At 43.7% G+C, this 18251-nt stretch overlaps 1 protein-coding gene across 7 annotated transcripts in view; it reads left to right on the top strand.

Annotated features, from left to right (window-relative positions):
- The first annotated feature begins 3315 nt into the window (after positions 1–3315).
- LOC142489783 (RCC1 and BTB domain-containing protein 2-like) overlaps positions 3316–18251 on the top strand; it is a 59598-nt gene continuing 44662 nt past the window's right edge. For 5 of the 7 annotated variants that reach the window (XR_012799940.1, XM_075591171.1, XM_075591166.1 and 2 more), the window contains exons 1-2: positions 3316–3454; positions 14191–14233. The gene's annotated coding sequence lies outside the window, so the exon portion shown is untranslated. Of the gene's footprint in view, positions 3455–14187; positions 14234–18251 lie in introns of all 7 variants that reach the window. The other 2 variants (XM_075591167.1, XM_075591168.1) reach the window with 2 other exon arrangements.

Genomic DNA, 18251 nt, shown 5'->3' with positions numbered 1-18251 from the left:
ACTATGCAATGCATTTTTATTATATAACTCTCTGCTGTATGACACTGTCCCAAGTGAGGCCATGGGGATTTCACCAGGGGGAGAGTGTAGCAGGGTCTCCCCTGGCCCCTCTCACCTGCGCAGAGTAGTGGGGACCCCCGCGGTATGTCAGGCAGTTGCAGGGCCGATCGCGTCGCCGGGGGCTCCCGGCGACATCAGTGACAGGGCGCTGCCATCTTGCGTGCGTTCGCGCATGCGTTGTGTGTATTTAGAGTTGCAGCGGCCATTACCCTTAGCGCAGGGACTCCCCAAGGTCACCTCTGCGCAGTTAAGAGTAGCGGCGGCCATTTCACGATCGCGCATGCGCAGTACAGATTGCACACGCGGCCCCAATGATAAAGAGGTCCTGAGTGGGCTACATCTCCCAGCAGCCTCTGGGGACTGCCCTTTCACCCAGATCACATGCAGCCAGATAGCCACTAAGGTTTACAGATTCTCATGCTGCATGTGGATACATTGTTGTGTGCTGAGTGAGGAAGCAGACAGTGGAGCACATGAGTCAGTCAGACTGAGGAGACAGTGGGGGAAGGAAGGGGGGCAGAGAGCTGCGAGCTTCTGCCCTAGGCCAGAAGTACCCCGGGCTGGACCCCATCCCACGTGGAGGTACAGATCAGCGCTGGACGAAGCAGATCCGGTAGACCCTTTATGAAGACACCCAGGTGCCGGGGCACCTGGGCAGATATTTACACCCTTCTACATGTGCACCAACGTTACCTGGCTCCTCACACGTGACAGGCATACTGGCCTGTTCACACATTTTGGTGGGTTTGGACTCTATGGACTGGGGGTTGGGAAGGGGGTGTAAGGGTATAGCTCAGTTAGGAGCTAGGTTATAGCCACCAGCTAAAGGCAGAAGGTGGCCTATATATTGTTGTGTATGCTGATGTTGTTGCACTGTTATATCATATACTGTGTGTTGTGTTACTTGTCCAGTAAACATTTTAGCCATAACCCTGGTGTATGTGGTTTCTGGGTGGGTTCCTATGCTAGGGCATTCTACATTCCTATAGAATCCTGCATAGGTGGAGGCGCTGACCGACGAGAGAACGTTCCAGAGAAGCACCCCAGGTTCCCAGTAGCGGAGGCTCAGGCCTCCTGTGAACCTGCAGGTATACGCACCACACCTGGTAACACCTAATTCTTTGCACCACCCACATCTGCGATTGGGGGGCGGGGGGGTACAATATTTGTTACATATATGTACACCAGGAACCAGTTTATTCTTCTGCTCCACACAGTCTCTAGAAAATTCTGCCCAATGCAGTCACAGCTCCGATCTCTCAAACTTCAGACTGTGCTGCGGGTCACGGGCCCCCTCAGCAGTCCCTGCTCTTCCCTGATCCTCTAGCAGAACCAGGGGAATAGGTAATCACTCACTCTCCCCCGAAGGGAAGAGAACCAGGGCCTGCCAGGGCACAGCAGCCCGGTGTGATACCTTGTCTCTATCACGGTAGAGACCCAGCTAACAATTTAGAGATGCAACCCCCTTAAGTACAGTAGGGGGGAAGGTACCCGGTCTGAACCCAGGATTGGGTAAAACACAGACCTGATCCCACCTCCTCCCCTGTCACTCAAGGGTACTGCCCGAATGGGGAAAAACCATGATTGGTCCTAACACTGCCTGCTGTTACCAGGACTGACATGGCAGAATAGTAGCCAGACATGGCATGGCTACACACACATATATATATATATATATATAGTATCACTGTCTCATTTACCTACTGATCATGTTTTTGATAAATAGTTTCTATTTGCACTCACTGTTTCTATAGATAAACATTATTAGAGGCTAAAGCAGTAAAATTCCAGGCATTATTGAAATCCCTGCTCTCTGATTGGTTAAAATTACTGAATGAATAATGCCCGGAATTTTTGCAACTTGCAATGTGTTTATTTCCAGCCAATCAGCTTTTACTTTTGCCAGAATAGCTCTGAGACAGGGCAGGGGATTGGTCAGGAAGCAGCAGCCAGGCAGTGACTCCTCCCCCTCCCTCCGTGAACAGAGCTGACAGATTCAGTTGAATTGGGGAGGGAGAGAGTGTATTTGTAGCTGCAAAGTTAGGCTGAGGCCCCGCTCCCTCAGTCAGCGCGCCCGCACTGCAGACAGGCGGCGCGCTGACAGGCACAGACCGCGATATGCGGTCTGTAGGGAGCCGGGAGCGGGAGGGCGGGCATGGTTTGAGCGGAGGGACCCGCTACTCCCCCCCCCCCCTCCCTCCACGGGCTCGGGCTCCCGGGCTGCAGGAGGGAGCTGCTGCAAGGTAAGACACACACACACACACACACCCCTACCTTGTGTAGGAAGCTGTCTGACAGATCCCGCTCCCGCCGCTGATAGGCTCATCAGTGCACCACGTGACGCGTCACTGCTCGGGATCACAATTTTCTTGCATCCCCTGGCGGCTGACTCGTCACAGCGCGTAGTGAGCCATGCAGCGAGGGGGGACTGGGACCTGCTCAGAAGGATTCGCTGCTGGTGGGGAACGCTCACGCGGCCGCCCGCGCCGCCGGGCTCAGCGGTTCCCAGCCCTAATGAGTGGCTGTCTGCAGTTTGTTTCTGGCTGCAGTTTCTGTCTTTCTGTCTAGTGTGTGTGTGCAGTAGCAGCAGAGTTTGTGTGTAGCAGCAATTTGTGTGTGTCTGTGTGTGTGTGTAGGGCTGCTGTGTTTTGTGTGGAGCTGATGTGTGTGTGTGTAGAGCTGCAGGGTGTGTGTGTGTGTGGAGCTCCAGGGTGTGTGTGGTGTACACAGAGGGGACGGCAGTGTGTGGATATAGATAGCTGCAGTGTAAGTGTATATAGAGGTGGTTTAATGTATTTAACATTTTATTTTCATTAAAAAAAACAAATAACTTCACAAAAGTGTCTTATTTATGGAAAAAACTACATTTAGCCTATAATAGTAATAATCCCCTCAGAACAGGGCATTACTGGCCTGGGCATCGGGCCTTCAGCTATTCCAGCCAGGGCATTATTGGCCAGTAATGTCCTGTTCTTCAGGGATTATTACTTAAGTATTATGTGTATGTATTTTATTTGTAATCAGATCACTTGCAGTTCCATACATGACCACCCTAGGAATATCAATCCTGCAACAACAACAAAATATCCCACAAATATATAGGGTTAATTTAGTTGACTATTTAAAGAGGAGCCATGGTCCTCCACACCATAGAGGCCTCTGTCGTGAATCACGTAGGTGTAAAGGCAGAATAACAGAGTGGAGAAGTCCCAAGCTGCCTAGCAAAAAAAAAAAAGTGACATCACTGAAGGGGCAGAGCCCTGGATGCTAGAACAAGGAAGGACTGGGAAGCTGAGCTGTTTGCACACAGCACCTGCAGCATATTAACTGGGACTTCCAATCGGCAAACAGAACGTGCACATTCACTGTGCGCTTCCAACTGGGGTAATCTTGTGAGTAGGATTCCAATGTTACCTTGACATGCCAAGCAGAGATCAACAGAATGAAACACGTTGTGTGCCAAATTGTAAGATGCCTTATGTTTCAGAGGGGGGATTTGTGGAGCAATTTTAGTATTTGTAGAGTACACCCAGTACTTTGTAGAGTGTCATTCCTTGTCAGTTATCGGATTCTCTTAAAGGAATGAGGGGGTATTCTTTCACTTTGCTGTCGGAAGTACTGTGTTGTACATTTTTTCCACACGTGACACAGCTGGTAGGAGCCCCTCCTGGAGATATCTATCTAGTTATAATTTGATTCATGATGTCTGGGTCATATTTATGTGTATATTAATTCAAGTGGCCACTAGTGCCTAAGAAGTCTGCTGTGGACATAGTTTCTGATTTTGAAGAAAAATCTGTGGACTTTTTTTTATATTGGCAGCTCTTTGGACCTTGGTATTTATAAGTCTATAATTACTATAATTTATTTTCTGTTTTTTCTCATTACTATAACTTTTTTCTGTTGTATTTGTAACATTTTGTAATCCCATGTGTTTTTATATCTTCTAGGCTTGTACACTTGCACATATGGTGGTTAAAAATAGCACTCTGCACCTGGTGGTGTTAATATTCTATATGGTTGAAAACAAAATGAAAATTTTAGTCAATAAATGTGAACATAGGATCAGCGTAAATATAAATTAACCTAAATGAGGGGGGTAATCAAAATCCGTTCCTCATTGGAGAATTGCCCACATGAACGATGGTGCATCATGAGCGGCGGTTGGGAATTGTGGTGATTGTCATAGTCACAGTCGGTGCAGACTCTTTCCTCCAGGCCAGGTGGGTAGGTCGTGGAATCTATTGATTGGGTGGGTTCCGGAATGCGCCTGGTGTAGGTCGGGAGGTGACGCGACCGCCAGGTGGGAGCCATGTGCATCTTGTTGTGTAATGAATTGTGGCACAAAGGACAACATTTTATTGTAATGTCAACTATGGAGGGCTCTTCCAGGCTCCCGTTAGAGGGGTGGGGGTGCTGGGAAGAGCTCTTCCTCCATACACTTGCATTGAGGGTGAGGGAACTTTTGTCTGCTCCTTGGGCAAGTCACTTTATCTTGTGCCCCAGGCGCAAAAAAATAGATCATAAGCACTCTGGTTGTATTATGGATGTAACCCCTCTATTTTACTATACCTCAGATTATAATCTTTGTGCTGAAGTGGGGGCCTGAATCCTTATGCCTGTGTTAGATACCCCATGTGGATGGAGCAAGAAAGGGTACACAGCATTTGGTATAACTGATTTAAGTATGGGGTATATCTATCCACAGATACCGTTAAACTTGTGATCCTTGGGGATAAAATCACCACATAGCATTCACAGTACAGGTTCTTGTATAATTCACAAATGCTGTGTATATGTTGGTCACTTGATAGGCCTCTCAATCCTCAGTGGCTAGGACTATATTAGAATTACCGGTACGCAGTTAGAACTCATGTATTGTAACTGTGTGGCAAGCCTGTACTTTGCAAAGGTTTGTCTTTGTACCATTAAATCCAATGACCCGTCGGGGGGGACCTCCTCCACCGACCGTCTCTCTCTTACTTCTGGATCTCTCCAACCGGACTCTCCATCCATCCGATTAGCCCTCCAGTCTCCACATGGGACACATGCAGGTCTTGTTACACAGGGGGCTCTGGATTGATCCTCAATCTCCTAGGTTTGCGCAGATCTGCCCCCCTGTTAAAAACTATTTCCCCTTTTTAGTCCCCCTTCACCACCCTCTCTGCTGGCTCATCAGTCACATGTCCAATGGAGAGGAACCTGCTAGGGGGCAGTGAGTTGCCTGCCGTACATGGGGTCCATGGAGGAAGTAGGGAAATACAACAGTTTACTAGCTAACTATCAAGAGGTTATCTTGTTAACAAGGTAAGGTTTGGGATTGCAATTTAGTGAGGTCACCAAGGTGCCTTCATATTCTATTGACTCACGTAGGGAAACTAACATTGTAGTAATTTTTTAAATATAGCTTAAAGCAGGAGTGCTGGAACAATGTTTTAGGATGGCGGGTGCCGTCCATACAAATTCAGTAACATCTATTACTGCGGTATAATGTAATACATCAAAAGACAAATTAATTTTCTACTGGTTTAAGTTGGTTGGAGGTTAGTGGCCCCTCCTCCTGGGGTTTAAGCTCACCCCACCCCACTTTTTTTTAAGTAGCAGGTTTTTCCATTTACCTGTGCAGGACAGGTGCACTAAGACCATTCTCCCCCCAGCAGGGGTAAATGAGAATGTTCACAGGTAGTGTTAGGACCTGCATACTGGTCATGCCTTGAAGTGGCTGCAGTCTTATAATGCTTTGGCTAAAGGGTTTAACTAAATGACCCGTACTCATGTGAGTGAGTAAGGCGGGTTCCAGGCCGCTGCCGTAAAGCGGAAATCGCTGTAAAGCGGGGCCCTACTGTACTGGATTGTACCCTTTGAAAACAGAGATGCAGAGCTGCAAACTAACTGTTTCGCTGACAAATGGCATCTGACAAGGAGTTGCGCACGCGCTAAAATTGTTGTTTAGTGACAGACGGATACTTTGCTGCTGTGCACGTCATGCGGAAAAGCGGAACAAACGCCAAAGCTAATGAATATGGGTATACATTGGGAAACGCCGTGTGAGCGGAACGCTGTAAAGCGAGGCCCTACTGTACCATGTATTTTGTCGCATTGGGTATGTTTGTCTTTTGTTGTATACATTTCGCCACGCTCAGTAGCACTCCTTTTTGATTTATGTATGTTATAATATATTTTTGTGTGGTGGGTTCTGGGGATAGAGCTTGAAAGGATTGTGTGTTTATCATGTAATACATGTATAAACCCAGATGGGCTTGGGCAGCCCCTGCACCACTACTTCCAGACCCCATGAGCAAAAGTGTCTTCCTGCACAGTGCGGATGAGTCTTCGCATTGTAAAATAGAACGGTAATGACGTGTGCGATTTTAAGTTTAGTGTAGACTGGTGTTATAATTTAAATGCCGCAACAGAATAACGATGACCGTAACGTTTCAAAACTTTACCTCACTATTTCATATGGTTTTGTAATTTAATACCTTTTCCATTTTGCTGCCAGGGGGATCTGTTGCTTGGACTTGTGGCAGCGAAAGGGTTCAGTCGTGTGCATTGCATAAGGAAGTGTCTTCTTGGCTGTCAGCTGGCTCTATAACCTCCTCCCTCGCCCTTATTTAGCAAACAATTTATTTTCTACCAGATTATTACACATATTGGGATTCAGGTGAGAGTAGGGGTTAAGCTGAACAAAGCTGAACAAAGTCTCTTATTTTGATGCCCGTTAAAGGCTGGCGTTGGCTTCTTCGGGCTCTAGCTTATTTATGAAAGTGTGTTTGTTTGTTTTTTCCCACTGGTTTAAATAACATTGAGCCATTAATTTTGCAGTGTTTTTGCCTCTGGGTGGAAGTCCCTTCCTTGAAACCCTTTGGTATTAACCCTGGCTCAAAGGGTATTTGGGTGTCAAACTGGGCATAGGCACCACTATTTGCCAATTTTGAATAGGCTGCTGCAGTATCTCAAGGGTTACATGACTTTACATGACTTTATTTCAGTTTACCACGTAAATGTCACTTACATAAAACCCATTTATATTTAACCTGGCCATAATGGTAGCGTGCATCAAAACCGGTCCCAGACTGGGCACGGGTGACTAATCATAACCATTTCAATAAGTAATTTGTGTTTTATGGGTTAAATGACTTTGGGCTACTTTACTTATTGCATGATGGCTATCTAAAAAGAGGGCCTTTTGCATAAAAACCACGGTTTTGGTCTGGCTCAAAAAGGATTTCATGCAGCAAAACAGGTGCTAAATTGGGCATGGAGCCCATAGTTGCCAATTTGAATGTCCTGTTTATCCACTGAAGGGAATCCCCTATGTAAAATCTAGTTGAAACTTTGCCCGTCCCAAAAAAGGTGTGGGTATCAAAACCGGTAACACACGACATGGATGCCTATTTAACAATTTAAAAGCGTAGCTCTAGTGTTTCAAGGGTTCATGACTTTGGCCCTCCTATTTCACAATGACTATCCACAGAATGGATCCCTTACATAAAACCCACTTGTATTTGGCCCGGCCCAAAAATTATTTGGGCATTGGTGCTCAGGTTTTGCAATTTGAAGTGGATCCAGTAGTTAAAGGTTTAAACAACTTTGAGCCACCTGTTTAACAGAAGTTATCCATAGTGTGGTCCCTTACATAAAATTTTTGTATTAAGCCTTTCCCCCAAAAAGGTTAATGATTGGGGCCACCGATTTCACAGGGGTTCTCAGCAGAAGGGGATTCTCCCCCTCCCCCCCCCCCCCCATGTTAAACCTAGTTGTAATTTAATTGCCGTATTTAAAGAGTTTAATGACTGGGCCATCTATTTCACAATGGTTACCCACAGAAGGGGAACCCCTACGTAACACCCAGTTGCACTTTGCATGGCCCAAAAACGGGTTTTATCAAAACATGTGTCCAACTGGGCACAGGTCCCTATTAACAATTTGAACAGGGAGCTGTAGTATTCCAAGGTTTTAATGACTTTGGGCCACCTATAGTATTTCAGTGGTTTGTCCATTGAGGGAGGTGCTTTACATAAAACCCACTCGTATCTATGCAAGGGTCTCCCTTTTTATGGGTAACCACGGTGACATACAGTAGGTGGCCCAGTCATTTAACCATTGAAACACTACAGGTGCTTCCTTTAAAATTGGTAAACATTGGCACCTGTTATGGTGCTCATACCCTTTCTGGCTGAACAATAAAGAAAATAAGAAATCTTGCTTGCTTAAACTATCTACTGTAGTGCCGACGATTATTCTAAAACAAACCTGGGGCAATCTCCAAAAAGACTCGGGTACATGCTGCAACATTTCAGTGACATTTCTGCAGACAGACTAATGGCCCATTGGATTAACAGCAGGGGTCCTTGCCAGTCCCATTCAAACTGAATGGGACTGCCAGGAACCCCTGCTGTGTTAATCCGATGGGCCATTAGCCTCTGCAGAAATGTCATTGAAATGTACCCAGCATGTAAACTAGTTAGTTTAAGGCAAGTTTTAGAATACTCGTTGGCTCGTCTGTATATCTCAAAATCCGAAAAGGAAAGGCAAATAATGGGTGCTGTAGACTGTGAATTTAGCCTGATACACAAGATGGCCCAAAAATGCAAAATGGTTAAAAGCACACCAAAAATGAGAAATATGTGCACTTGCATTTTAAATAAATCACAAAATAAACGTTTCGGTCTAGAAGGACCTTCATAAGGACGTGACAAAGGATCTACAGTATAAAGCATTACACAAACATACCAATATTTATAGGACCGATTTTGGCGCCAATAATTCACATCCGTATGGCATAAGCCGGAACATACGTTAAAGGGCAAAAGGGGACGATAGACAGCACTCTGATAGTGTTAAATTAATGCAATTGCAGGGTGCACGGAACCAAAGGGGACCCTTATTCCCCTGTATAGTACTAACAAATCTACGTAAGTACCAGCACTCACTGTCTAATAGCTAAATGATGAAAACAGTTGTAATGCAGAATAAACATTTAATAATAAAACGAACCAGAAATAAATCAAATGTTTGCAGAAACCAGTATCACAAATGGGCATGTCACAAAGTGAGGGGTGGGGGGGAAAAAAAGGAAAAGGGGAAAAAACATGAAACACAAGGAATATACACAAAAAACGGAGAACGGCAAGTATGCTAGGGGGGCGACGTTTCGAGGGACTACCTCTTCATCTAGCCCATTCCCCCTGGTCCAAAAGGTCCCAGAGGTACTTCCCTAAGCCTCCCTTCCCCTATAACTGGTAAAAATCAGACACCCCTGAAGATAGCAAACATACAGTGTAGGCTAAATACAGCTAAACAGTGCCGAGGAGGTGTGGCACTCCACACGAGCATAAGGCGCAGAGCCACAGGGTTTGGTTACTGTCTTCATACAGGGTTTGATTACTGTCTTCATTTGCTATTGCCATTAACCTTTCATTGACTGTTGTGGACTCCTGGTTTTTCTTTTCAAGCTGCTTTCTTGCAAGCTGTGTTCAGCCTTTACTGTACCATTGCCCACAGTTTCTTGTGGTACTTGAACTACTGGCATTGACTTGAGTGGATTCTTGCTGCCCTGCTATTAGCTGTTTAGCTGTATTTAGCCTACACTGTATGTTTGCTATCTATCTTCAGGGGTGTCTGATTTGACCAGTTATAGGGGAAGGGAGGCTTAGGGAAGTACCTCTGGGACCTTTTGGACCAGGGGGAATGGGCCAGATGAAGAGGTAGTCCCTCGAAACGTCGCCCCCCTTGCATACTTGCCGTTCTCCGTTTTTTTGTGTATATTCCCTGTGTTTCATGTTTTTTCCCCTTTTCCTTTCTCCCCCCCCTCCCCCCACCCCTCACTTTGTGACATGCCCATTTGTGATACTGGTTTCTGCAAACACATTTGATTTATTTCTGGTTCGTTTTATTATTAAATGTTTATTCTGCATTACAACTGTTTTCATCATTTAGCTATTAGACAGTGAGTGCTGGTACTTACGTAGAGTTGTTAATACGTTAAAGGGCGTCACTTCTAGTAGACCATAATGGTGCCCAGCAACAGCTACAAACTATCGTTAAGTATTCCTCATCCAGTACGGTCTAAATCAAAACAAACATCCATCAACGTTGCTTGCAATTAAAATCAAGGATCACATTGGTGCCTAGCGACGGATGGAAACAACCGCTAGATTACCATTCCTCGCTATGACTTCTGCTGTTGGACATCATTTCTGGTAAAACAGCAGTAGCAAAACAAACAATCTTCATAGGTTTCTACTGCAACGGTTGGTAAAAATACTGACGACATGCGTTGTAAAATAGTCTTATTCCAGCAACCAAGCATACAGCTGTTACTGCATATGTGTCTGGTCAGAAATGATCTTGCCACATTTAGATCTATGTTGATATTTATGTAGATATTTGGCAAGACCAATTTTACATATGCCTAACACCAAGCGATTAAATCTTTAGCTGGCAATAATACCATTATTATCAAACCACTGACAAATGTGGTTCGGTGGTTAGTAATGGATTACAGCAAATACTGAAATGATTAAACCACTTTCTGACGAACGCTACTACCCATTTCATAATTCCGCTTTCGACATTTCTAGAGAAATGAAAACCATTATCTAGATTGGTGAATGACAACGTACGACCCCCTGCTAGCACCCGACCTGTATACGGAACAAGGGTTAATACCGACGCTTGCAAGCGCACCCACTCTTCACCTCCGCAAAGGTCCGTCAAATGAGTTGTATCTCTCCCCCAAGCCGTCCCAATATACCACCGCCACGAACAGCACACCAGTGAGCACGTGACTTTAGATATGCAACCCGGGTTAATACACAAAGGCTTCTCTAGCAACCCCCCTTTCTCCTCTGCAAGGAACCAGCGAGTTAGTATTAACCCCTACTCAATTGCACATCATAACCATCCACTGCCACCACCTGAGGTTATGCAGATATGATAAAAGATCTTAGACTAAAATATCCGCCAGGGCCTCAGGTCCCTGTTTATTATAGGAAAACTATGCACTTTAACACAAAGTCAGCTGTAGTAACATGTGCCTGAGTTTAGCAAGTTATTCTCTCCAGCGTGCACAAAGTTAATTCAGAGCCCAAAGCATTACTTATTAAATGGTTTAATATATATAACAATACAGTGCTTGAATTACAGAAAAGGTATTAAGAAATAAACATACAATTACAATATAAGGCAGAACAGCTTCTTAAAATAAAAGGGGTAAAACAGAAAATCCTATACAGTACATTACCACATGCATGGATTTTCCCCAGAGAGGCACTGGTTCAGAAGATGAGGTCTGCTATGCTATCCAAGCATGCCCCTAGTCAGATCTACCCAGTAACAATCTCCTCCAGACTTAGATACAATATTTTCTTAAGGCACCATCATAAGCCCACCCCTTTCTACAGAATACTTTGAAATTCAGAGCAGACAGAAAACAGTCCTGCCCAGTTTCAAACCCAGCATTTGGTATTTCGTACACAAGTGTAGCTCATTAACCCCTCAAGCACCAAAGAGATTAAAAATACCCAATATCTCATGACATTATCATGACAGTGTAGTTGGATTAGAGGGGCCTGCTTTTTATTTTTAATGAGTTCCCTAGTTGTTGTTCCATCTGTACTCCCTAAGGTTCATAAATGTCTTATTCATTTTCCAATTCTCCAGTTCCAGTCGACCAATTATTAATGCAACCCTGTGTCGGCCATTGCCGATTGTTTTTGGACTGTAAAAAAATATAACAAACAAAAAAAAAATTCTTCCAAATCCTTTTTATTTACAATACTAACTTTTTGGAGGAAATAAAATGGTTATGTTTCAGATGATGTACCCTCTGTGGAGAGTTTATACACCAATATTCCCCGTATGAAGGCGGTGTGGGAGGCTTTGGGACACAAGCATAAAGGCAACCCCGCAATGGATTATTTGGTGCTCTTTTATTATGTTATATTTCACAAAAACTATTTTAAATTTGAGCGACAATTTTTTATTTTTAATGCACTATGGGCAGCAGTGTGGTGCCATCCTATGCCTAAAGATGGATATATTTTATGTATAGGATATCTCTAAATATGAGAATAATTGTGTGTTTTTTTTTTTGTTTTTTTTTAACCACTCTTAGCTTTGGTGGTTTTGCTATAGTGGTGACCCCTTTCTTATTTGTTAGGGAGACATTGGTGACGTTTGTGAATGATCTAAACTGTGGATGTGGTGGTGAGCATCAGATCAAATAGGTTTACTAATATCTATCATAAAGACACCAATCATACTACCTTATGTGCAGATTCCTTTTACCCACCATCCTTGATTGTTTACCCTATTCTCTGTTTTCAAGAGTAGAGGAAGGATAAAGATGCGGAATTAAATGATCTGGCCACCTCTTGTATACATATCTGTTTTCTAGCTAGAGGTTATGGTGAGAAATTAAACGGAGGCTAAACTACTGTACGTATTGATAGACAAATCTCCTAAGAAATCAAATGCATCAAGACTTTTTTTTTTTCTTTTCTTGGACTACCTATAATAATACCACTAGACCTTCTCTAGCACGTAATTTTTGCCAGTACTGGTCAATTTTACAATGTGACTGTATTTTGGGGGATTTTTGTTAATTCATGTGGTAGTTCTATATGTAATTTTACACTTTTTTTTTTTTTTTTTTTTAACACCACCTGGACAAGGTGACCATTTTAAAATGACATTGCATGTTGTAGGGACCATGTGAGCTATAGATATCTATATCTCTATCCCTGAGTCTTTGTGGGGAAAACAAAATTAGAATTTAAACCCTGTTTCATTGAGCACGAGCAGAAACTGGCCAAGAGAACACTACCCTTTGTTATACACATTGTATTCTGTGTATATACAAACACCCCGTTTCATCCCTCCGTCAGACTTTTATTTTATGGTTCTCCCCCCCCCCCCCTCACCCTCCCATTGAGGTGGTTAAATGAAATCAACCGGGTGTAGATCGTGATAAATATTGCAAAGGGAGAGTTGCAGATGCAGCGGCCGTTATTTGAACATTTCACGGAGCCGTTTTCGTGTGCTCTGCTGTATTCCACTGGCATTCACGCCACCAATCACACCAGGCACACCTGTGTTTACCGCGGTTGATTTGTTTGAATTTCATGGATTCTGATTTCTTTGGGTGTAATTGTTCGCCTATCCGCCAGGTGACAGAAATGAATGAATTGTACTGTGCTACTGTGTCAATTTGCAGGTGTTTAAAAACCAGATTAAAACAAGTCTAAGTACCACAGTGGTCTCAGAAAGTACTTCTTTCCCATGTACACTATACAGTATGAACTCGTAACGTTAATATTACAATTAAAAGACAGGTTTACTGTAATTGCTATTAGATTTTTACGACAACTCACGATCGCGCACTTGAGTTTCGACGGTATTGCAGACAACATTAAAATGCCATTTTCTGCACTCGATAAAAACTCAAGTCAACACTCGTCTTAAAGCGGTAAGGTTGGAAGAAATCCCGCGCTGTGACATGAGTATTCCGAGGTATACAACGCGTGAAATGTTCGAATAACAGCCGCAGCATCTGTATTGGATCTTTACCTTAAATTCTTTGGTCCCACATGGCTTGAACAATGATCTAGAACTAGTGTTTTCTTAAGCGTTTATTCCGTTAGTGGTGGTTTTGAGCTGCGCCCCCCTCGCCTTGTTTGTTGACGTCAAATGAGGCCGCGTGGTCACATGAACCCATTGCCATAGAGACTGCAATGTGACGTCGCTCCACATGCCGCGTCGCTCCACATGCCGCATTGCTATATACCAGCTCTGCATCCTTGTAAGTGAGTTGCAGAGGACTCACATGATTTCTCCCACCCCCCGGCATTTAATTTAAATGCCTCGGGGAAGAGCGCGGGGCCTCTGCAACCGCCTGCGCCCCCCCAAACAAATCGAGCACCCCCGACTTTGCGCAGTGCTGTTCTAGATCATGACAATGTTTTATGGGAATACACCTATATGTACTATCTCTCTGGATACATGTATTTTGATAATTCGTATAATCTACACTCTCTGGTTCTGTTTTAGGTTTAGCTTTGGTAACAAAATAATTTTTGCATACCATTTGAATGTATTTATATCTGTTTATTTCGTTATTAGGCTACCGCTGTTTTACCGGAAGTGATGTCCAGCAGTAGAAGTCATGGTGAGGAATGCTAATCCAGCGGTTGTTTCTCTGTCACTAGGCACCAATGTAGTTCTTGATTTTATCTAAAGTGACGATGGATGTTTTGGTTTAGACTGCACTGGTTGAGGAATACAGCTCAAGCCCGTTATAGCACTTTCCTTTACAACGCGAATCTGCTTATAACGCGCTGTGGGCGTGGCTCCCAATAATATGCAGTACCATGATGCAGATCTCCTACCATCCCGTTTTCTAGCCTCTACTGTGCACGTCTGGGGTGACCAGGGCTTGTCATGTCCCCAGGTGGCAGGGAGCTGGCTGCCTGCGCCCCCCCCCCGGCTCCAAATGACGTCGCAGGTCATGTGACGGCAGGTTGCCATGGCAACGAGATGTCACGTGACCCCGCGTCATAATTTGACTCCGGTTACCCTTGCGACGCGTCGATCTGACGCGCTCTGTTCAGGGGGATCTGTCAGTCTGATCCTACCACCCACTCTGGTGTCAGAGCCAGGAAAAGCCTCAGGTTTTTAACCCCTCCAGTTCCGTTTTTACCCCCCGCCTCAGGTTTTTTTAATGAAAAAAAAAAAAAATTGTTGTGCTTGATGGAATCAAATCTTGGAGTCTAGCAACCCCAAGTGTCTAGAGACCTAGGAGTGAATGAGTCTACAGTTGATGGATAGAAAAAGGAGAAAAAATTTGTGATGCAGATCTGTCCATAGAAACAGACGATGGACTGAAACTGAATAGTTTTGCGGCAACCTCAAAACAGCCTGTTGGATAATGCTGTGTTTCAGTGGTTTATCCAAGAAAGATCCAAAGGCACGCCTCTCTGGACACATTCTGCAAACGCAAGCCAAAAAGTTGCACAACGAACTTCACGGAAATGAGTCAATGTCATTCACGGCTAGTAGTGGGTGGCTAAATCATTTTAAAAGGCGACATGGAATACCCACAACGCTATATCAGGAGAGACGTTCTACTGACGAAGCTGCATGCTTGTACACTGCCCAGCTTCAGAAGATAATTTGAAGATGGTGGCTATACCACAGAACAGGTGTATAACTGCGATGAGACCGGACTGTGTTACAAAATGTTACCGAATACCACTCTGGCTTGTAAGAATGACTATCGGCGAACACAAGGCTTTAAACAAATGATAGTGACCGTACTTTTTTTGTGTTAACCAAACAGGAAATCACAAACTGAAGTCTCTTTGTATAGACAAGTTTAAATCGCCACTATGCTTCCACCCTGTGAATATGGCCTCTATGCCTTTTTCTTACGACTTTAGTAAAAATGCATGGATGACTTCCAGCATTTTCGAAAACTGTTTCATCAGCAGTTCGTACACGAGGTACGTAAACATTTACGGCAACAAAGGTCGGATACCAAAGCTTTGCTGTTGCTAGATAACTGCCCTGCCCATCTGTCTGCTGATAGCCTAATAAGCAGAGATGGCAAAATACAAGTCTGCTACTTGCCAAAAAACACCACATCAGAAATACAGCCGCCGGATCAAGGACTTATATCAACGTTAAAGATGAACTTCCGAAAGACGCTGAGACAACAAATAATCACGAGTGAGGATTCTGTTACTGCATTTTTAAAGAAGCTTAACCTAAAGTTTTTATTTTATTTTATTACATTGGTGGTGAAGCATGGGAAGCAATCACAAAACCGTGCATTTCTAAACGTTGGAGAAATATAACTGGTGCAAGTCTTGTCCCGGGTAACTTCCAGGTAGCCAGTGACCGTGATGAAGAGAATTACTTTGAAGGTTTTACAGAGGAAGTCGCCGCTGCCAATCTGTTCTTTGAAAGATACATTAATGAAGGCCTTGCAGAAAATGACATGGCCAATGCACAAAGAGTACTGGAACCGTTTGCTGATAGGGAAAGTGGGGACATGATAGAATCTTGGGTAGATCGGAACAACAGCTTTCCTACAGGAGCATATGACTGACTCAGAAATAATCGAAAACGTTACTAGCGAAAATCATGATTTGGATGCAACTGAGGACGAGGAACCAGAGCCGCCACCTAAGATCAGAGGTGCTTGCAGGTTTGCAAACTGGACTTAAATTTCTTGAAAAGGGAAAGGTAGATTCCATTTCAGTTTTACAGTTAAAACGCTTGATTGCAATCGTTAAAAAGAAGCAGAGATGCACTGAAGCAGTCAACCCTCAATTTTTAAAAATTTTTTTTAAATGAAGCACTTTAACGTTTGTTTGTTTGTTAATGCATGCTTTCCGTAGTAGTTGAATGAACGCTGAGTGCATTACACTGTTTTTGCTTTTCTTCAGAATTATAGCCTCATAGTAAATTTTAAAACATGAATGTAACACGTAGAAAAGCAGTTGAGTACAGTACTGAAGCTGACGGCAGAAGTAGGGAGAGGAGCTGCTGCGCGACGCAGTGACGTCACAGCTGCGATGTGGGAAGTTGGCTCCTCCCCAGCTGTCCAATAGGAAAGCTCCTGCTCCGGTCACATGGTTCCCCGGCTGAATAAGGACACTGTCACCGCGGTCTTACTCACCCTGCAGGTAAGTGCCAACCAGGTAACCAGGTACCCGTCCGGGTAAAATGTTTCATTTTGCCCGGGTACCTGTTACCCGGTTTTAGAAAAATATACGACCCGGTACAACACCAATTACCTGCTCGAGCTGCTGCGTTTTTATACTGTCAACCACTCTCTGCTTCAACCTTCTCCACTCACTTGGTGTTATCGAGGACGAGCCACACTGTTGGTTTTAATGACTGCTGCCTAAAACTTAATTTCCAAAACTAAGCTCTTCATCATTCAACCCAAGTCTGGTCCTATGCACATATTCTCTATCACTGTTAATAGCATTACCATCCATCTTGTCCCCCAAACACAACGCATGAGTGTTATGTTTGGCACCCACCTCTCCTTCCCTGCTCATATTTACATTGTTATGGGTTTTTTGCAGTTTCTTCCTGTACAGGATTCAATCATGTATTAAAAAAATGAAAAGAAGAATAATTGTGGGGTGGGGAGGAAAGAGAGACACCTAGGATTGCCTCTTTAATGCCTTCTTCTCTGTCCCACGCATCTCTACTCCTCAGCCCTATCTGAAATACATTTCCAGGGCTGAAAAATCTTGTCTGTGATGAATAGAAAATTGGAGGATTTCTAAGGAGCCGAAGCACCCGTGGTTGCTGCTAAATGTCATGGCGCTATGCATGGCATCGTTCGGAGCATGACTTCGGGAAGCAGAGTGGTCATTGATTGCTCCCCTCCCAAAGACGTACTGCAGCCTCCGCCATCTTTTTGGACTGCTCCTTGGTGTACAAGTGACTTTCCATGTTGGATTGGTAAACGTTTTCTAGCCCTGAGCCTTTCCATTGTCTTGTGAAATTACCACATTGCTTTAATTACATTTTTGTTAGATTGCAGGGTTCCTTTCTGCTAATGTTTACTTTTGTATTATGTATTTTTGTATGATACTACCATGTACTGTATTATGTTCTGTAATGCATGCTGTACACTGGCTTGTGCTGTAATAAATATATATATTTTTTATTTGTTTAGAGAAAATACCAACCGCAGCAGATCTTTCAGGTTCAATGCTAAAATAATTGTGGTGAAGGATGCTATTGCACAAAGCATTTCTGACAATTACAAATATTATGTAAAGGAGTAGTTGGAAGGACTTTCTGAACAGTATTGTTGAAAATGAAAAATAGATATTTTTCTTCTGTTGGTTGCTAAACATTTATGTATTTTAATTTTTTTGTAATTGAGGTCTTTTCCCAGCATTGTCATGTAAAATACTGACATTAATATATCATTGTCATCAACAAAGATGCAATGATTTAAATAAAAATAAAATTTTAAAAAAACCCACAAACTCTGCTATGGTGTGTTCACTTTCAGATGCCATGTTCGAGTTAGTGGCAACCTAAATTCTTCTAAGCTGAGCTTAAGTCATAATGAAGATTTCCATGTTCATAACTTGTGTACATGAGTGAATAAAGTGAATTAGAGACTTACAAGCAAGAAAGCAGCAGTCTCTACA

This window comes from Ascaphus truei, chromosome 3 (assembly GCF_040206685.1).
Source record: "Ascaphus truei isolate aAscTru1 chromosome 3, aAscTru1.hap1, whole genome shotgun sequence".
Taxonomy (NCBI): Eukaryota; Metazoa; Chordata; class Amphibia; order Anura; family Ascaphidae; genus Ascaphus; species Ascaphus truei.
Note: the sequence above shows the minus strand (reverse complement) of the source record. Positions and strands in the feature narration are given on the sequence as shown.